The following is a 16,463-nucleotide window of genomic DNA, read 5'->3' on the forward strand; positions in this document are numbered from 1 at the left end:
TATATATAGCACCACAAAAGTGAATTTCATTTGTATTACTTTTTATGTTCTACTTTTCACACTGCCTCATTAAAAAGGGGTTGTGTGACTTCTGTTACTATGAACACAGAACTCCTGCTGAAGGGGTTTATTTGGCATTATCGCACTAAAAAGACATAATTTGTGTATTGTTGGATCTGGGTTAAAGGATAAAGCACTTAGTATAGTTTTCATTTGATGATAGCAAGAAAATTCAACATATGGGTGATCCTTTTTTCTCTGAGGACAAGCAGGCCGCCTTATTCTTATATCTGGGTGATGCCATCTGTCAAAGCCCGGGGCAGATGCTGACTGGTGAGTACAGTAGAAAATTCTAACAGCGTTCCACTTCACATGCGTTGGTGCCTATCCACCCGGCGCATGAGCACTGGTTGTCCAATCTTCTTTTTTCCATGGAGCTGAGAGGATGTGCTCGCATGTGCTCTCCTCACGCTGTGCTTGACACTATTCAAAGTGCCTTTCCGTGCAGGTATTTTTTTTTCTCTTTTGTTGAAATTTTAATCTAAGTTTTTGTATTTCCCATCCCCTCTTTTTTTTTAAGTTTCCTTTATTTTTGGGTGTGGCTGCCTGGTTTAGGCCGCAGCCCCAGCCTCAATTTGAATGCTGCCCCTTTTTTCACAGTTCCAAGATTGAGGAGTTTAATTTGGCCAAAATTGTTTTTCCAGTGTCACAGAAGACCCCCAGTGGCTTCAAGAGATGAGAGCTCAGTGGCTGCGACTGGCTCAAATGGAGCATCTTTTTGGCTCCTTGAAGGCTGGAACATTGATTTCTGCACCTGCGATGATGACAACCTCCATGACTGCTCCAACTTCGGCATCCACTGGGAATGCACTGGCATTGAGTGGGTCTCAACCTGTCCCGACACTGAGCGCTGGTAGAAGGCCCCAGGACTAGTCAGCATCAGACCTGACTCTGAGGATGCGTAGAGATTCAGTGGCATCCTCGTCGGCAGCAGGGGATCAAGGCTCTATGCATCAGGAGGAGCCCAAGAAGCATATGCATTGGTATTCCTCAATGCATTGTGCTTGGAGCATTGGGACATCGGATCCTCCAATACCAAAAAAAATGCTGGCGCCAGAGGAGCGCTCCCCCTTCTTAAGAGGTGTCAGTGCACAAGCCATCGAGCAGCTTGGTCCCTGTCACCGGTTTGGCATTGATGTCTTCACAGACTGCCTCCGCCCTGGCTCCCATGCTTTTGTCACTTTGATGAGCAGTTTCACAGCATGCTCTGAGAGGAACTGGCACAGTTGCTGCAGGGGGCTCCCGCTTTGACATCGAGGGAGCTTGTGCCACCAGTAGAACAGCCCCAGGTCCTCTCCGAGGCTACATTGATGCCGGTGCCCAGATCTTTGATGCCAGTGCTTTGCAAGGTGTCGACATTGATGTCAGGGAAGACGTACCGCCTTCTACATCAGGGGAGGAAGTTTTCCCAGAGTCTGAGGATAGGGACTGCACCTCGAGGCTCTTCAGTGTGTGGACACTGCTGCACCAGGCCAAGGTCAGTACAGACTCATTCATCTGCACCTGAGTATGGAGAAGAGTCTGATTGGGACCGCTCATGGGAGTCAGATGAGGATCCACATTACTTCTCGGAGGAGGATTCATAAGGAACTCCATCTGATCCCTCTCTTCCTCATCAGAGACAAAAATCTCCACCTGAGGTGCTCTCTTTCACTGGTTTTGTGAGGGAGAAGGTTGCGACCGTCTCATTTAAGTTAGAGTTGGAGTCGGAGGAAGAGCCCAGAGCAGAGATATCTGTTCTGTTCTGGGCTATAAGTCTTCTCCTTCTAAGGAAGGAGTTACTGTACCATTGTACCCTACTCTTAAGGACACATTGTTGAAGAACTGGGAATCTCCCTTCACAGTACAGGTCGTAGCCAAGAAGGTGGATACGCAGTACCATATCCAGAAGGCTCCCAGATTTGAGAAGGCACAATTGCTGCACAACTGCATGGTGGTCGAATCCACTCTTAAATGGACTAAAAGTTCTTGGTCTCATGCCTCAGTGCCCCTGGGATGAGAGGCAGAACTTTGGATTAGTTTGGGAGAAAGACACTTCAGGCCTCAATGCTCATTGTCCACATTCAGTCCTACCAGCTCTACACGAGTCATTACTTGGAGTCTTTAGTGAACAGTACATTGACTCTGGTGGCCTCTCCCCCTTCAGAGCAGGCTGCAGAGCTTCACCAGCTGGCCAACAAGCAGATGGAGTGTAGGTATAATCTGGCCAGGGGCACCTATGATACTTTTGATGATGTGTCTAGATTTTCTGGCATAGGTGTGTGTCTCTGACCTGGAACCAGCGGTTGAAGAAAGGTTGCTTGTTTTCCGACCCTCATCATACAGAACAAGGGTTCCCTTCTGTATCTCAACCTCCAATCCCTGGCCTTCACGGCGTGAATGTTGAGAATGTAGAACTCGAACCCCTTGGCTTGCCTGAGGGTGTCTCCCGTGTCTTGCTGGCTTCCAGAGGTGTTGCTCTTTTAAGTGGAAGAGGTTTGCCATCTGGTATGAGGGCAAGGCCTTAGATCCCTTTTCTTGCCCTACACAAAAATTGCTTAAATACCTCCGTCACCTCTCTTGAGTCTGGTTTGAAAACTAACTCTGTAAGGGTTCATCTACTACTACTACTACTATTTATAATTTCTATAGCACTACAAGGCATACGCAGCGCTGTACACCATACACAAAAGACAGTCCCTGCTCAAAGAGCTTACAATCTAGATAAGACAGGTAGACAGAACAATTAAGGGCAAGGGAATAAAGAGGTGAGGATAAAGGACAGGGCAAGTGAGTTAGGAGTCAAAAGCAGTGGTAAAGAGGTGGGGTTTGAGTTTGGACTTGAAAACGGCTAAAGATGGGGCTAGACGTACAGGCTCAGGAAGTCTATTCCAGGCGTGAGGTGCAGCGAGATAAAAGGAACGGAGTCTTGAATTAATTAATCTCAGTGCAATTGGCGCTTATCACCACCGTGTTGGAGGCATGTCCATCTCTGTACAGCCTTTAGTTAGAAACATGATGGCAGATATGAACCAAATGGTTCATCCAGTCTGTCCATCCACAGCAATCATTACCTCTTCTTTCCCTAAGAGATCCCATGTGCCTGTCCCACGCTTTCTTAAATTCAGACACAGTCCTCATCTCCAGCACCTCCACTGGAAGGTGATTCCATGCATCCACCATCCTTTCTGTGGAAAAGTATTTCCTTAGATTACTCCTGAGCCTATAACCTCTTAACTTCATCCCATGCCCTCTCATTCCAGAGAATTCCTTCATTTGAAAGAGGCTCACCTCCTATACATTAATGCCGCAGAGGTATTTAAACATCTCTATCATATCCCCTTTCTCCCACCTCTCTTCCAGTGCATATATATTGAGAGCTTTAAGTCTGTCCCTGTACGCTTTATGACAGAGACCACTGACCAATTTTATAGCCAACCTCTGCACCAACTCTAACCTGATTATATCTTTTCGTAGGTGCGGTCTCCAGAATTGCACACAGTATTATAAATGGGGCCTCACCAGAGATTAATACAAGGGCACTATAACCTTTTTTTCTTCTGCTGGCCATTCCTATTCACCCGAGCATCCTTCTGGCGTTGACCGTCACATTTTCAACCTTTGGTTTGGTCGCCTTGAGATCATCTGACACAATCACCCCCAAGTCTTGCTCTTCTTTCGTACACAGAAGTACTTCACCCACTATACTATAATGTTCCCTTGGATTTTTGCAAGCTAAGTATACGACCCTGCATTTTTTAGCATTACATCTGAGTTGCCAATAGCTGGACCATTCTTCCAGCTTCACCAGATCCCTCCGGAGTATCCACCCTATTACAGAGTTTGGTATCATCTGCAAAGAGACAAACCTTACCAGACAGTCCTTCCGTAATATCTCTTACAAAGATGTTAAAAAGAGCTGGCCCAAGGACCAATCCCTGCGGTACAACACTGATAACATCCTTTTCCTCAGGGCAAACTCCATTTACCACTACCCTCTGTCTCCTTCCACTTAACCAATTTTTAACTCAGTCAGTCACTTTAGGACCCATACCGAGGGCACTCAGTATATTTATCAGTCACCTGTACGGAACCATTTCAAAGGCTTTGCTAAAATCCAAGTACACCACATCTAGCGCCCCTCCTATATCCAATAGTTTGGTCACCCAGCAAAGATCAGATTTGTCTGGCTAGATCTGCCTCTAGTGAAACCATGCTGCCTTGGGTCCTGCAGTCGATTCGATTCTAGAAACCTAACAATCCTCCACTTTAGAAGCGTTTCCATTACTTTACTCACCACCGAGGTCAAACTAACAGGTCTGTAGTTCCCAATCTCTTCCTTACTTCTACTCTTGTGCAGAGGGACTATATCCTCCCTTCTCCTGTCCTCCAGGACCACTCCAGATTCTAAGGAAGCATTGAAGTGGACAACTGAGCCACCAAAACTTTCCCGAGACCTTTGAGGCCCATGCGAGGTTTGTTGCTGACAAAGCCCCCTACCAAACCTCCTACTGTGTCATGGGATTTCCACATAGTCCTCACACAGCTAATGAAAGCTCCTTTTCAGCCTTGAATTTCTGCCATCCTAAGTATTTGACCTGGAAAGTTGTGTTTCTGGTGGCGGTCACTTCAGCTCGCATAGTCAGTGAGCTCCAAGCCCTGGTAACTCATCCACTGTATACTAAATTTCATCACAACAGAGTAGTCCTCCGCATGCACCCTAAATTCCTTCCTAAGGTAGTGTCGGAGTTACATCTTGTATAAAACCAGTCAATTGTTCTGCCAACATTTTTCCCAAAACCTTATGCCCATCCTGGTGAAAGTGCACTGCATACTTTAGATTGCAAGCGAGCCTTAGCCTTCTATCTGGAGCAGATTCAAGTCCACAGACATTCCACACAGCTTTTTGTTTCTTTTGACCCCAACAGGTTGGGGGTGGCCATCGGCAAATGCACACTTTCAAATTGGATAGTGGATTGCATCTCCTTTGCTTATGTCCAGGTTGGGCTGACTCTTGAGGAACATGTCACGGCTCACAATGTCAGAGCCATGGCTGCATCGGTAGCCCACTTGAGATCAGCCTCCAGAGGAAATTTGCAAGGCTGCGACATGGTCTTCAGTCCAACATTCACTTCCCACTACTGTGTGGATCAAGATACCCAATGCAACAGTCGGTTCGGATGGGCAGTTCTGCAAAATTTGTTCGGTGCCTAGAATCCAACTCCACCCCCCTAGGCCCTGTTTTATACTGTTCCAGGCTGCACCTACATAGCTAGTATGTACATAGTTTAAGTTTGAAATTTTGAGACTCATTTATCCCAGCTTTCTTATTTTCAGTTAGCCTAGTAGCTAGGGATTCCCAGATGTGAGAATAAGAAGGTCTGCTTGTCCTTGTAGCTAGTGTTTTCCGAGAACAGCAGACCAATTATTTTCACATACCCTTCCATCTCCCCCAGGAGTTGAATTTAGTTGTAGACTTTTTGCTTTTTCACCTGACTGGAGGACCCATGCTTGGGAAGGCATCAGCACATGCAGTGGGACACTGCTAGAATTTTCTACTGTACTCACTAGTCAGTGTCTGCACCGGGCTCTGTCGGACAATGTCGCCCAAATGTGAGAATAATCAGCCTGCTGTCCTTGAAGAATACCAGCTACAGGTAACTACCTTTTGTTTTACTAAACTAAACCAAGACATAGAGGGGCATAATCGAATGGGGCGCCAAGTTTTCCTGAGGACGTCCTCACAGGACGTCCCAGCGTGTCTTGTTTTGTCGTGTTGTGCAGACTTAGGTGAGCCCTTGGGTCCTTCAGGAGGACAGAGGTGAATGGAACCGCTGTCCTCCAGAGGACAGCCACCCAACCCCCAGTCTTCACCTGCTGCGACCGCCGTTCACCGGGAGTTGAGCCCCCAGCTGCCAACGGGACTTCTGGAACCGCGGGGGCTGACGGGCTGACCGAGTGGAGCGAGGACAGGGACCAGGAAGCGGTCTGATGAACTGCAGCCAAGGATGGTTAGGAACTAGCAGAGGTCCAGGCTGGCAGCAAACAAGGATGGTCAGGATCTAGCAGAGGTCGAGGCTGGCAGCAAACAAGGATAGTCAGGAACTAGCAGAGGTCGAGTCAGGTCAGGTCAAGTAGCAGAGAGTCTGAAAACAGCACGTGAGAGCTAAGTCCTCAGAGACGAGAAGCCGAAGCAAAGATTGTAAGAAACGCTACTCCTTAAATAGCCAGCCTCATCAGGGAACCGAGAATCAGCTGGAAACCACAGGAGACGTCACCCGAAGAGGCCTCCAGGAGAAGGGCAGCGTCAGACCCGAGGTGGAGCTTCGCCTCAAGCAGCCAACCAGGAAACCACAAGGCGGAGTCTCGATTCCCGAGCTCCGCAGCCAGAAGAGAAGCTGGCTCACGAACACTGGCGCCATGATCCAGGACTTTGTTGCCGCGGCCCATGGCCGGCCATCAGTAGCAGTGTGGCCAGGATGGCCGGCGATCTGGAGCGGGAGCTAGATAGGCCGGCCAATGGCGCGAGGAAAAGGCGGGTATTTCCGAAGCGCGCCCTTCGCGGTTGCGGCGCTGCTTAGGTGAGAGGCACAGCAGGCGGGACACGCGACACGGCGAAGGGGTGGGGAAACCCGTATTATCGAAACAAAATGGGCGGCCATCATTCGTTTTGATAATACGGTCGGGGACGCACAAATCTCAACATTTAGGTTGACCTTAGAGATGGTCGTCCCCAGGTTTCTGTGATAATGGCAACCGAGGACGCCCAACTCAGAAACGACCAAATCCAAGCCCTCTTGTCGTGGGAGGAGCCAGCATTCGTGGTGCACTGGTCCCCCTCACATGTCAGGACACCAACCGGGCACCCTAGGGGGCACTGCAGTGGAGTTCAGAAATTGCTCCCAGGTGCATAGCTCCCTTACCTTGGGTGCTGAGCCCCCCAACCCCCCCCCCCCCAAAACCCACTACCCACAACTGTACAACACTACCATAGCCCTAAGGGGTGAAGGGGGGCACCTACATGTGGGTACAGTGGGTTTGTGGTGGGTTTTGAAGGGCTCACATTTACCACCACAAGTGTAACAGGTAGGGGGAGTGGGCCTGGGTCCGTCTGCCTGAAGTGCACTGCACCCACTGAAACTGCTCCAGGGACCTGCAAACTGCTGGCAGGGAGCTGGGTATGACATTTGAGGCTGGCAAAAAATATTTTTAAAGTTATTTTTTAGGGTGGGAGGGGGTTAGTGACCAATGGGGGAGTAAGGGGAGGTCATCCCCAATTTTCTCAGGTGGTCATCTGGTCAGTTCGGCCACCTTTTTGAGGCTTGATTGCAAGAAAAAATGGACCAAGTAAAGTCGGCCAAGTGCTCGTCAGGGATGCCCATGTGTTAAGCACGCCATATTCCTGCCTTCACTATGCTTCTGGCACGCCCCCATGAACTTTGGTTGTCCCCGCGACGGAAAGCAGTTGAGGGCGCCCAAAATCGGCTTTCTGTTATGCCGATTTGGGCGACCTTGGGAGAAGGACACCCATCTCCCGATCTGTGTCGAAAGATGGGTGCCATTCTCTTTCGAAAATAAGCCTGATAGTAACTTAGAGGTGTAAATTCAAAGCACTTAGACTTACAAAGTTTCATAGTAACCTATGGAACTTTGTAAGTCTAAGTGCTTTGAAAATGAGCCCCATAGTCACATAGTAGACGACGGCAGATAAAGACCTGTATGGTCCATCCAGTCTGCCCAACAAGGTAATTCATGGCATAAGGTATGATGTGATAGTACATATGTATACTTGATCTTCATTTGTCTCTGCCATTTTCAGGGCACAGATCCTAGAATTCTGGCTGGCACTGGCCTTGTTCTCCATCTACTAAAGTTGTCATTAAAGTCCCATTCCAGCCCTGTCAAGCCATGATCAGGGCACAGACTGTAGAAGTTTGCCCAGCACTAGTTTTGCTTCCCAATTACTGGTGTTGCCATGTAATCACTGCTAAGCTTATTTGGTTCCATGCCTTCTATATAGGATTCCTTTGTGTTTAACCCACACATTTTTGAATTTCATTATCATTTTCATCTCCACCACTTCCCATGGGAGGGCATTCCAGGTATCTATCACCCTCTCTGTGAAAAAGTACTTCCTGAGTTGACCCTCTACAACCTCAATTCATGTCCTCTTCTACCACCTTCCTGTCTCTGGAAAAGGTTTGTTTGTAGATTAATACTTTTCAAATATTTGAAAGTCTGTGTCATATCACCCCTGTCTCTCCTTTCCTCTAGGGTATACATGTTCAGATCCTCTTGCAATGCAAAACCCTTTTCATTTTTGTCGCTTTTCTCTGAACTGCTTCAAGACTTTTTACATCTTTAGCAAGACCTCCAAAACTAAGCACCATACTCCAAGTAGGGCCTCACCAATGACTTGCATAGGGGCATCAACATCTCCTTTCTTCTCCTGGTTATACCCCTCTCTATGTAGCCCAACATCCTTCTGGCTGTGGCCACTGCCTTGTCGCATTGTTTTATCACCTTGAGATCCTCAGATACCATCACCCTTAGGTCCCTCTCCTGAGCTGTGCTCATCAGTTTCTCTCCTCCTATCTGGTACATCTCCTTTGGATTTCTGCACCCCAACGGCATCATTCTGTACTTCTTGGCATTAAATTTTAATTATACCAGTTTTTATTCTGAAATTATTTACAAAATTATTTAGTTCTCAGTGTATGTGAAGTGCCAAACCACTACATGCTATGGTACCAGCATATAACACTTCAACCTTATACCATCATTGCACCAGGTCCAACTCCTCCTACCCTATAGGTAAGATCTAATATTGCTATACTTCAAAGTTCCATATGATGACTCGTACAGCTTGTAATAGCTTGCAATATATATAGCATCTTGTCAAATGTTACTTATCACAAAGTGAAATCCCAAGGTGTAGTGTTGTTCTCAAACTGCTGGTATCCTTTAAACTGTGATAGTGAAGACTGTGTTCAAATCAAAACCATAAATGTGCTCTTATCCCAACGCGGAACCACATTTCACCGAATGGCGTCTTCAGGAGAACAAGCTAAAAACAATACAGCACAATGATAGCACCTCTTTATATTCACTAGAGTATGCATATTTCAAATTTCACAAAACACACCTTGTTACTTCAAAACTTTTTGCATCAACATTCAGATCGGCCATCCCAGGCCAGGAGGGGTAAAATCAATATATCACACTCCTCCCTGCTACTGGAACGCCGGCACATGTGCTATACTGCAATGTTTAAATATACGTCATCTACAATGATACTCAGTGGGCTCGCTAGATATCAACTTTGCTAGAGCCCCAATTTTGGTAACGCTTGATGTACAAGCACTGTATAACAGGGTGCATTAAAAGTAATAGAATCTCATATTCACAATATGGAGATTTCTGTGGATAAAAAAATCATTTCTTAAATAGCCAAATTGATTATAGAGAAAATTTAATTTGGTTTTGAAAATGCATTCTTCCTACAAATTAAGGGAGTTGCAATGGGAGCAACAGTGGCTGAATTTGAAAAGATTCATGCTTTTCAATCTATCTATAAACAACATATAGCTATCTGGAGGCAATTTATTGACAATGTTTTTTGGGTGTGGGAGGGAGACATTGCTAAACTCAATCACTTTTTGTCTTATCTCAATAACTGTGATCCCCATATCATTTTCTCTTCACATATAGGAGGTCAGGAAGTAGATTTCCTTGATATACATATTAGTTATGAATAGGGTACATTATGTACCTCTATGTTTAGAAAGCCCACAGATAAGAATACTATCCTTCATTACACAAGTTATCACCCTAAGCGATTGATAATGGTATTCTTATGGGGCAATTTTTGCGTGTCAAGCGTCTGTGTAGTACTAAGGATTCTTTCAGTCAGCAAAGTTTAAGCAGTGAGGTTATCCTAGCAGGGTGATATGTAGAGCTCATAAACAGGCGTATAATGTACAAAGACAGTGGCTGCTACTAGGGGATTTCAAATCAAATGTGGATCACAATATAATACAATGTGTCATACCCTACTCAGTGCAAGGGAGAGTAATTAGATAAATTATTAATGATCATTGGTCCATTTTAACATTATATCCCCAGTTTAAAGAGAGACCCCAAGTCTCATATACTAGAGCTCGAAACATGGGTGAGATGTCAATTTTAGATCTGATCATTTAAATTTAACTGGACGAGGAGAGCACACGTGCTGTCAAATATGTGTATATTGTAGACATGCTATGGTGACTCAATTTGTAATTAATCCCAGGACTGGTGGGAAATATGAACTGTGATCGCATACAAATTGTGATACTGATTAGGTAGTATATGCAATTAAATGCCCCTGTGCTAAGAGGTACATAGGCCAAACTAAATGTGAAATAAATCAACAAATAGATGAGCATTTGAGCAATTTGAAAACATCTAAACAGGAGGCGCCAGTAGATCACTGAACTTCCCATCATCATACAGAGTCAGATTTAAAATGTGTCATTCTGTTACAAGTTCATCTAGAATGGAGAGGGGATGTATCATCTAGCCTCATTCAAAAGGAACAGTGGTTTATCTATGATTGGGCCACAGTATCCCCTGGTGGGTTAAACAAAGAAATTGACTGGATAACCTAGAAGACTTTTTTTGAGTTATGGACCAATCAGCACTGAGTATCATTGTAGATGACGGATATTTAAACATAGCGGTATAGCACATGGCACCGGCGTTCTTATAGCGGATTTGAGATAGAAGACAAGTTGGAGTTCGAGATGGATGACATGGATGGTGTGGTGAGAGGCCACGATATTAAAAAATGGAGGATGGTCCTGAAAGCTGACTTTAAACTGGTGTAGCAGGACCTTAAGAAGACCCTGTATGGGGTCAAGAAAGAAATCGGGGCTCTCGTGACGAAACAGAAGGAGCTGGAGAAGAGAGTCGCAACCTGTGAAGAGCACATGGAAGACATTTAAGAGTATCATGACACATTGTTTTTAAATGAGGTATGATTGTGAACACCTTCTGGGACCACAATTGTTGCCCTGGAGCTGAAGGGAACTGCCTCACTCTTTTGTTACTTGTCTCATATTTATGCAAATATGGGACAGAGGAGGGGCAGGGAGAGGGAGTGAGAGGTGGGATGGGAGGGAGGAAGGAAGTTGGGAGTGCTGGGAAAGGAGGCAAGGAATGGCCATTTGTTTTATGGGGGTATATTCTGCTTGGGAATGTTAGATGGTTGTTTTTGTTTACTCCAGTCAGTATGTTTATTTTAACACTGATTAATGGCTAGTACCAAGGTGCTTATAGGTACTATCAATGTTAAGGGGCTTAAGGAGCCTTCTCATCCAGGAAACCCATCTCAAATGCAGTGGGGAGAAATTACTCACACATAGGGATTGTCCTCACATGTTTTTCAGTTCCTCTAAGGATGGGGCCAAAAAGAGGGGGGGGGGGGGTTGCTATCTTAGTCCATTGACACCTGGCATTCCAGGTTGAGAACCTCCATAAGGATGATGAGAGGAGATTGGCGCTACCCGGTCAACCTGAGGGTTAGCCGGGCTCCAACTGGTAGCAGGCTAGTCACCCGGGCTAGGTTCAGGACAGACAGAACCAGGCACTAGGCCCCACCAGCATTGACGAGGCTCAGCTGGAGCTGAAGGCTTGGCAGGAGCTGAGGCGGGGCTAGACTGGAGCTGAAGGCTTGGCAAGAGCTGAGGCAAGACTGGACTGGAGCTGAGGACTCTGCAGGAGCAGAGACAAGGCAGAACTGGAGACAGGCACAACAAAGCAAGCTGTACAGAAAGTCAGGCAAGGCAGGCTGGAGGCCAGGTAGGCAAGGTAGGGCTGGAGAGATGAGGCAGGCAAGGCGGGCTGCAACTTACTAGACCAGGCAATCCATTGCAAAGGCAAGAGAAAAAGTCCAGGGGAGCCTTATATGAACCCCATCTTGATGACATCATCTCCGGCTTCCAGAGCTACAAAAGAGACTCTTCAGTGGAGGAGTGCCCTGATACAACACACACACGCACATGTGACTCGCTTCCATTGAGAAACTGCCAGAGGTCCGAGGAGATGAATCGGTGTTCGAGCACAGCCATGGCCGTGACAGGTATATAAACATTCCGACAGCAAGATCCTGAGAACAGGACCTAGTAAAGCCTTTCTTAAATTGACCAGCGAATTGAAGCTCAGTGACATTTGGAGGACTCTGAACCCTAGCACTCGAGCGTATACCTTTTTATCCTCAGTGCATAAGAATTATTCCAGGATTGACTTGATCTGGGGGGATGGATTTTGGCTATTTAAGGCCTCTACGGCTGATCATGCTTCTTTGTGATGCTCCTCCACGTGTAGTTCTCAGCACAAGCGTCTCTTTTTTTGGACACTAAATGAATCACTGCTACCTGATACTAGGGTGCAAGAGGATATTATTTGAGAAATTCAGCAGTACTTGAATCTAAATAATATAGGGGAGATGTCTGAAGGTACACTGGGAAATTCACAAAGTGGTGCTTCGGAGAGTGTTCATTAAGTGGGGGGCCAGGAAGAGAAAGAAGACAGGCTAAGGAACAAGCACTAGGGAATACCTTAAGCCCCTGAGCGCTAGTCGGAGAGAAACTGATAGGGGATAGTTACATCAACTTCAATTAGAAAGATAGAATTCCACCCACTATGAACATGGTAACAAAGCTGGGAAATTACTGGTTCGTAGGCATAAAAGGAAGAAGTTAGATATGAGCACTTTGAAAATTAGGAGTACTAAAGGGGTGTTGCTTATAAAGGAAAAGGAGATCTGTGATAGATTTCTTGAATTTTATGCACAACTCTATGCTAAAACCCCCACAATTAGCAATCAGCTACCTGCCTTGTCAGAAGAAGCTCAGGAAAAACTAGATGCCCCAATTATAGGTACAGATATTTTATCTGTTATTAAAGAATTGCTCCAAGGGAACTATCCAGGCCTTGATGGGTTTACTAACACCTTTTATGATGCATTTAAGTATCATCTAGTGGCTTTGTTAAACCGAGTATTTAATTTTATGCACATATGTCAGAACTTGCCGACTGCAAGGAATACAGCAGGTATCACAATTCTTTGTAAACCAGTAGGGACACTACCTGCTGTGGATTGTACAGACCAATCTCACTTATAAATGTAGATCTGAAGATACTTGCGATAGCATTTTTAGCGCATGCTAAACGCTAGTGATTTAATTCCTATAGGTGTCTCTAGCGTTTTGCACGTGCTAATCATTAGCTGCTAAAAATGATACTGTGGTTTAGTAAAAGACCCTCTTAAAAAAGCTAAGCCCCTGGTGGGCCCCTGGGTGTGGTTCCCCACTCATTCCTCCTTTACGTCCTGCTTAGCTGGATTCCCTCCAGGGAGGAAGGGAAGAGATATAGCCCCTCCCTTGTAACTGAACTGTATACTTCCCTCCAAAACTCTGGTTTGAATCCTATTGGCTCAAAGCATTTGAGTGTACACCTACTCAGTGACGATCCTAGGTCGGTTGCCACCCGGGGCGGATTGTCGATGCGCACCCCCCCCCCCCCCCGGGTGCATTCTTGGCTGCTGGGAGCAGCCGCCCGGCTCTCGGCTCCGCTGGCTCCCTGCTCCCTCTGCCCCGGAACAGGAAGTAATCTGTTCTGAGGGAGCAGGGAAACAGCGGAGCCGACAGGCGTGCGGCTGCTCTCTGCACCCCTCCAGCGGCGTGCACTCGGGGCGGACCGCCCCCACCGCCTTGCCCTTGCTACGCCGCTGCACCTACTGTTCTCCTTGCATTGATGGTTTCTGGAGTTGCAACCAGAATGTTCAGTCTGCAATATAATTAAATAAGAACAATTTGGAAAGTGCACACTTGAAGTGTGGCACAGTGACACATTTCCCCTTCCACAAGTGGCAGAGTCAGGCAGGTTTGTGTAGGAGACTCAGTGAGGAGGGGCATAGTATAGTGTATAGCAGTAGGGTGGCAGGGAGTGTGTGTGTGGGGATTGTAAGTGGTAGATAAGTGTGTGTGGATGGAATGTCTCTATGTGATGGGACATATATAGTGGGGATGTGTATGTCTGCTGGGACAGTATAGAAATGTGTGATGGAATATGTAGCTATGTGTAGGTGTGTGTCTGCGAGCGATGGATATGTGTAGATAGAAATTTGTATGTGAGGATGTATATATGTGTGTGCACATGTGCATGGTGGGATGTAATGAGAAGTGCATTCTCCTCTGCTTTTTTCCCCTATTCCTACCACATCCTCCTACTCTATCACTTTCCCTCTCCTATACTCTTCACTTTCTCTTCTCCTTTTCACTTTCTCTTCTCCTTTCCCCCTCTATTAATTCTTCCTCCCTTTTTCATACATTTCCCTATTCATCCTCCTCCAACCCTCATTTCATTCTAACTCTTTCCTTCACTCTGTAAATAGGATTACTATCATCTGCTGTTTTACCATCGGCCTTCAATTCTATGGTGACAGGGTCTGGGCTACCTACACACCACCCAAAGAATTCAGCCACCACTGCCTCTGGTCCTTCCATCTTCAGATGACTGGACCTAGGCTCCCAGCTACTCTACAGCTTCACTCACCAACAGTCCTCTAGTTCTTTGGATAGTGGGACCTAGGTTTTCTACCACCCTGTGGTTCACTGCTCTTGCTATCCTGTTTTGGCTATATCCATACGCTTATGTTTATGCATATCCAAATAAACATTTGCATATGGATGGACAGAGAAACAGGCAGATAGCTGGATACAGCCACAACAGGTGCCCATGCTTTCTGTGAGACATACCTAACACAGAGACAAACCTGAGGGGGCACATTTTCCAGGACATATCATTCCATCGATGACAAACAGTTTCCTAAATGGGACTTGAATAAAGTAGCCAGATATGTAATATAGTGGAACTTAAAGCAAACATTGAAATAAATACCAAGAGACTTGGTGAAGATTTAAATTTCCTCAAGAATTGCCACGGATAATTTTCTTGCAACAAGTACTATTGTCTACTCCTAATCATTCTGTATTTAAACAGATTGGTATAGTGAGTACATTCTGCTAGAAATGAAGTATTTCAGGCTGACAGAAAAGGAGTGGCCTAGTGGTTAGGGTGGTGGACTTTGGTCCTGGGGAACTGAGGAACTGAGTTCGATTCCCACTTCAGGCACAGGCTGCTCCTTGTGACCCTGGGCAAGTCACTAAACCCTCCATTGCCCCATGTAAGCCGCATTGAGCCTGCAATGAGTGGGAAGGTGCGGGGTACAAATGTAACAAAAAATAAAAATATTTGCTGGGGTGCAGAGGATCTGGCTTCATATCCATTGTCTGTTAGGATATTTCACCCAGCTACAGAGTGGAAGAAAATACAGATGCCATGTCTGTGGAATCTCCCAATTGCCAACAAATTGTACAGAAGTTCTGTCTCACAGGATGAGGCATCTATCCAGCCCTCTGGCTGTAACTGTTGTTCTAGCTGCCTGGGCATGCTGCCTGGGGAGGAAAGAGGGAGACAGGGAATAGATTGATGAGAGAGAAAAATCAGACTTTTCTTTTAATGGGATGTTTCTGCTAGCCAGTCAGAGCACAGATGGAGCTTGCATTAAGTCACTGTAAATGCATAGTGAATCTTAGGTTTCTGCAGCAGTTGAAAACTTGTTTAAATACTTTAATTAGAAAATAAAAATTGCATAAAAATACAATTCACCAAGAACGTCAAAAAAAAGAAAGGAAAAATGTTAAAGTGAGAGACATCCTTTTACACAGGTTGGCCTTATTAATTAAAAAAAAAACAACAACCCTTTTTCAGTATGAAATTTCAAACGTGGAAATATCTGTTAGAAAATCATTTTACTTATGTGATGCAAAAAGAGGTCCTATTAAAGTCCCAAACATCAAAGAGGTACAAAAGCAAAAGCTCTAGGAATCTGGCAACTTTCTCTAAGACCAACCAGCACCTAGTTGAAGCCAAGCAGAATGCAGATATAAAAAGCTGGTCCAAACCAAAACTCTTCCATACCTTTCCACTCTTCACAGCTCTTGTATTGCCAAATCACTGCCTCAGGGAAAAACAATTTCAATACCTAGTGTACCTGAATGAAACTCACCTTGAGCCAGGGTCGCTTTACTCATACTACCCCTCCCCTCAAGTCGCTTCACTGGCTCCCTATCCGTTTTCGCATCCTGTTCAAACTTCTTCTACTACCTATAAATGTACTCACTCTGCTGCTCCCCAGTATCTCTCCACACTCGTCCTTCCCTACACCCCTTCCCGTGCACTCCGCTCCATGGATAAATCCTTCTTATCTGTTCCCTTCTCCACTACTGCCAACTCCAGACTTCGCGCCTTCTGTCTCGCTGCACCCTACGCCTGGAATAAACTTCCTGAGCCCCTACGTCTTGCCCCATCCTTGGCCA

The 16,463-nt window shown here is 45.9% G+C and overlaps 1 protein-coding gene across 4 annotated transcripts in view; it reads left to right on the top strand.

Annotated features, from left to right (window-relative positions):
* The window catches only part of STEAP1 (STEAP family member 1), a 111,396-nt gene that overhangs the window by 22,390 nt on the left and 72,543 nt on the right, over positions 1–16,463 (top strand). The window lies entirely within an intron of this gene.

The sequence above is a fragment of the Microcaecilia unicolor genome, chromosome 1 (assembly GCF_901765095.1).
Source record: "Microcaecilia unicolor chromosome 1, aMicUni1.1, whole genome shotgun sequence".
In the NCBI taxonomy this organism is placed as follows: domain Eukaryota; kingdom Metazoa; phylum Chordata; class Amphibia; order Gymnophiona; family Siphonopidae; genus Microcaecilia; species Microcaecilia unicolor.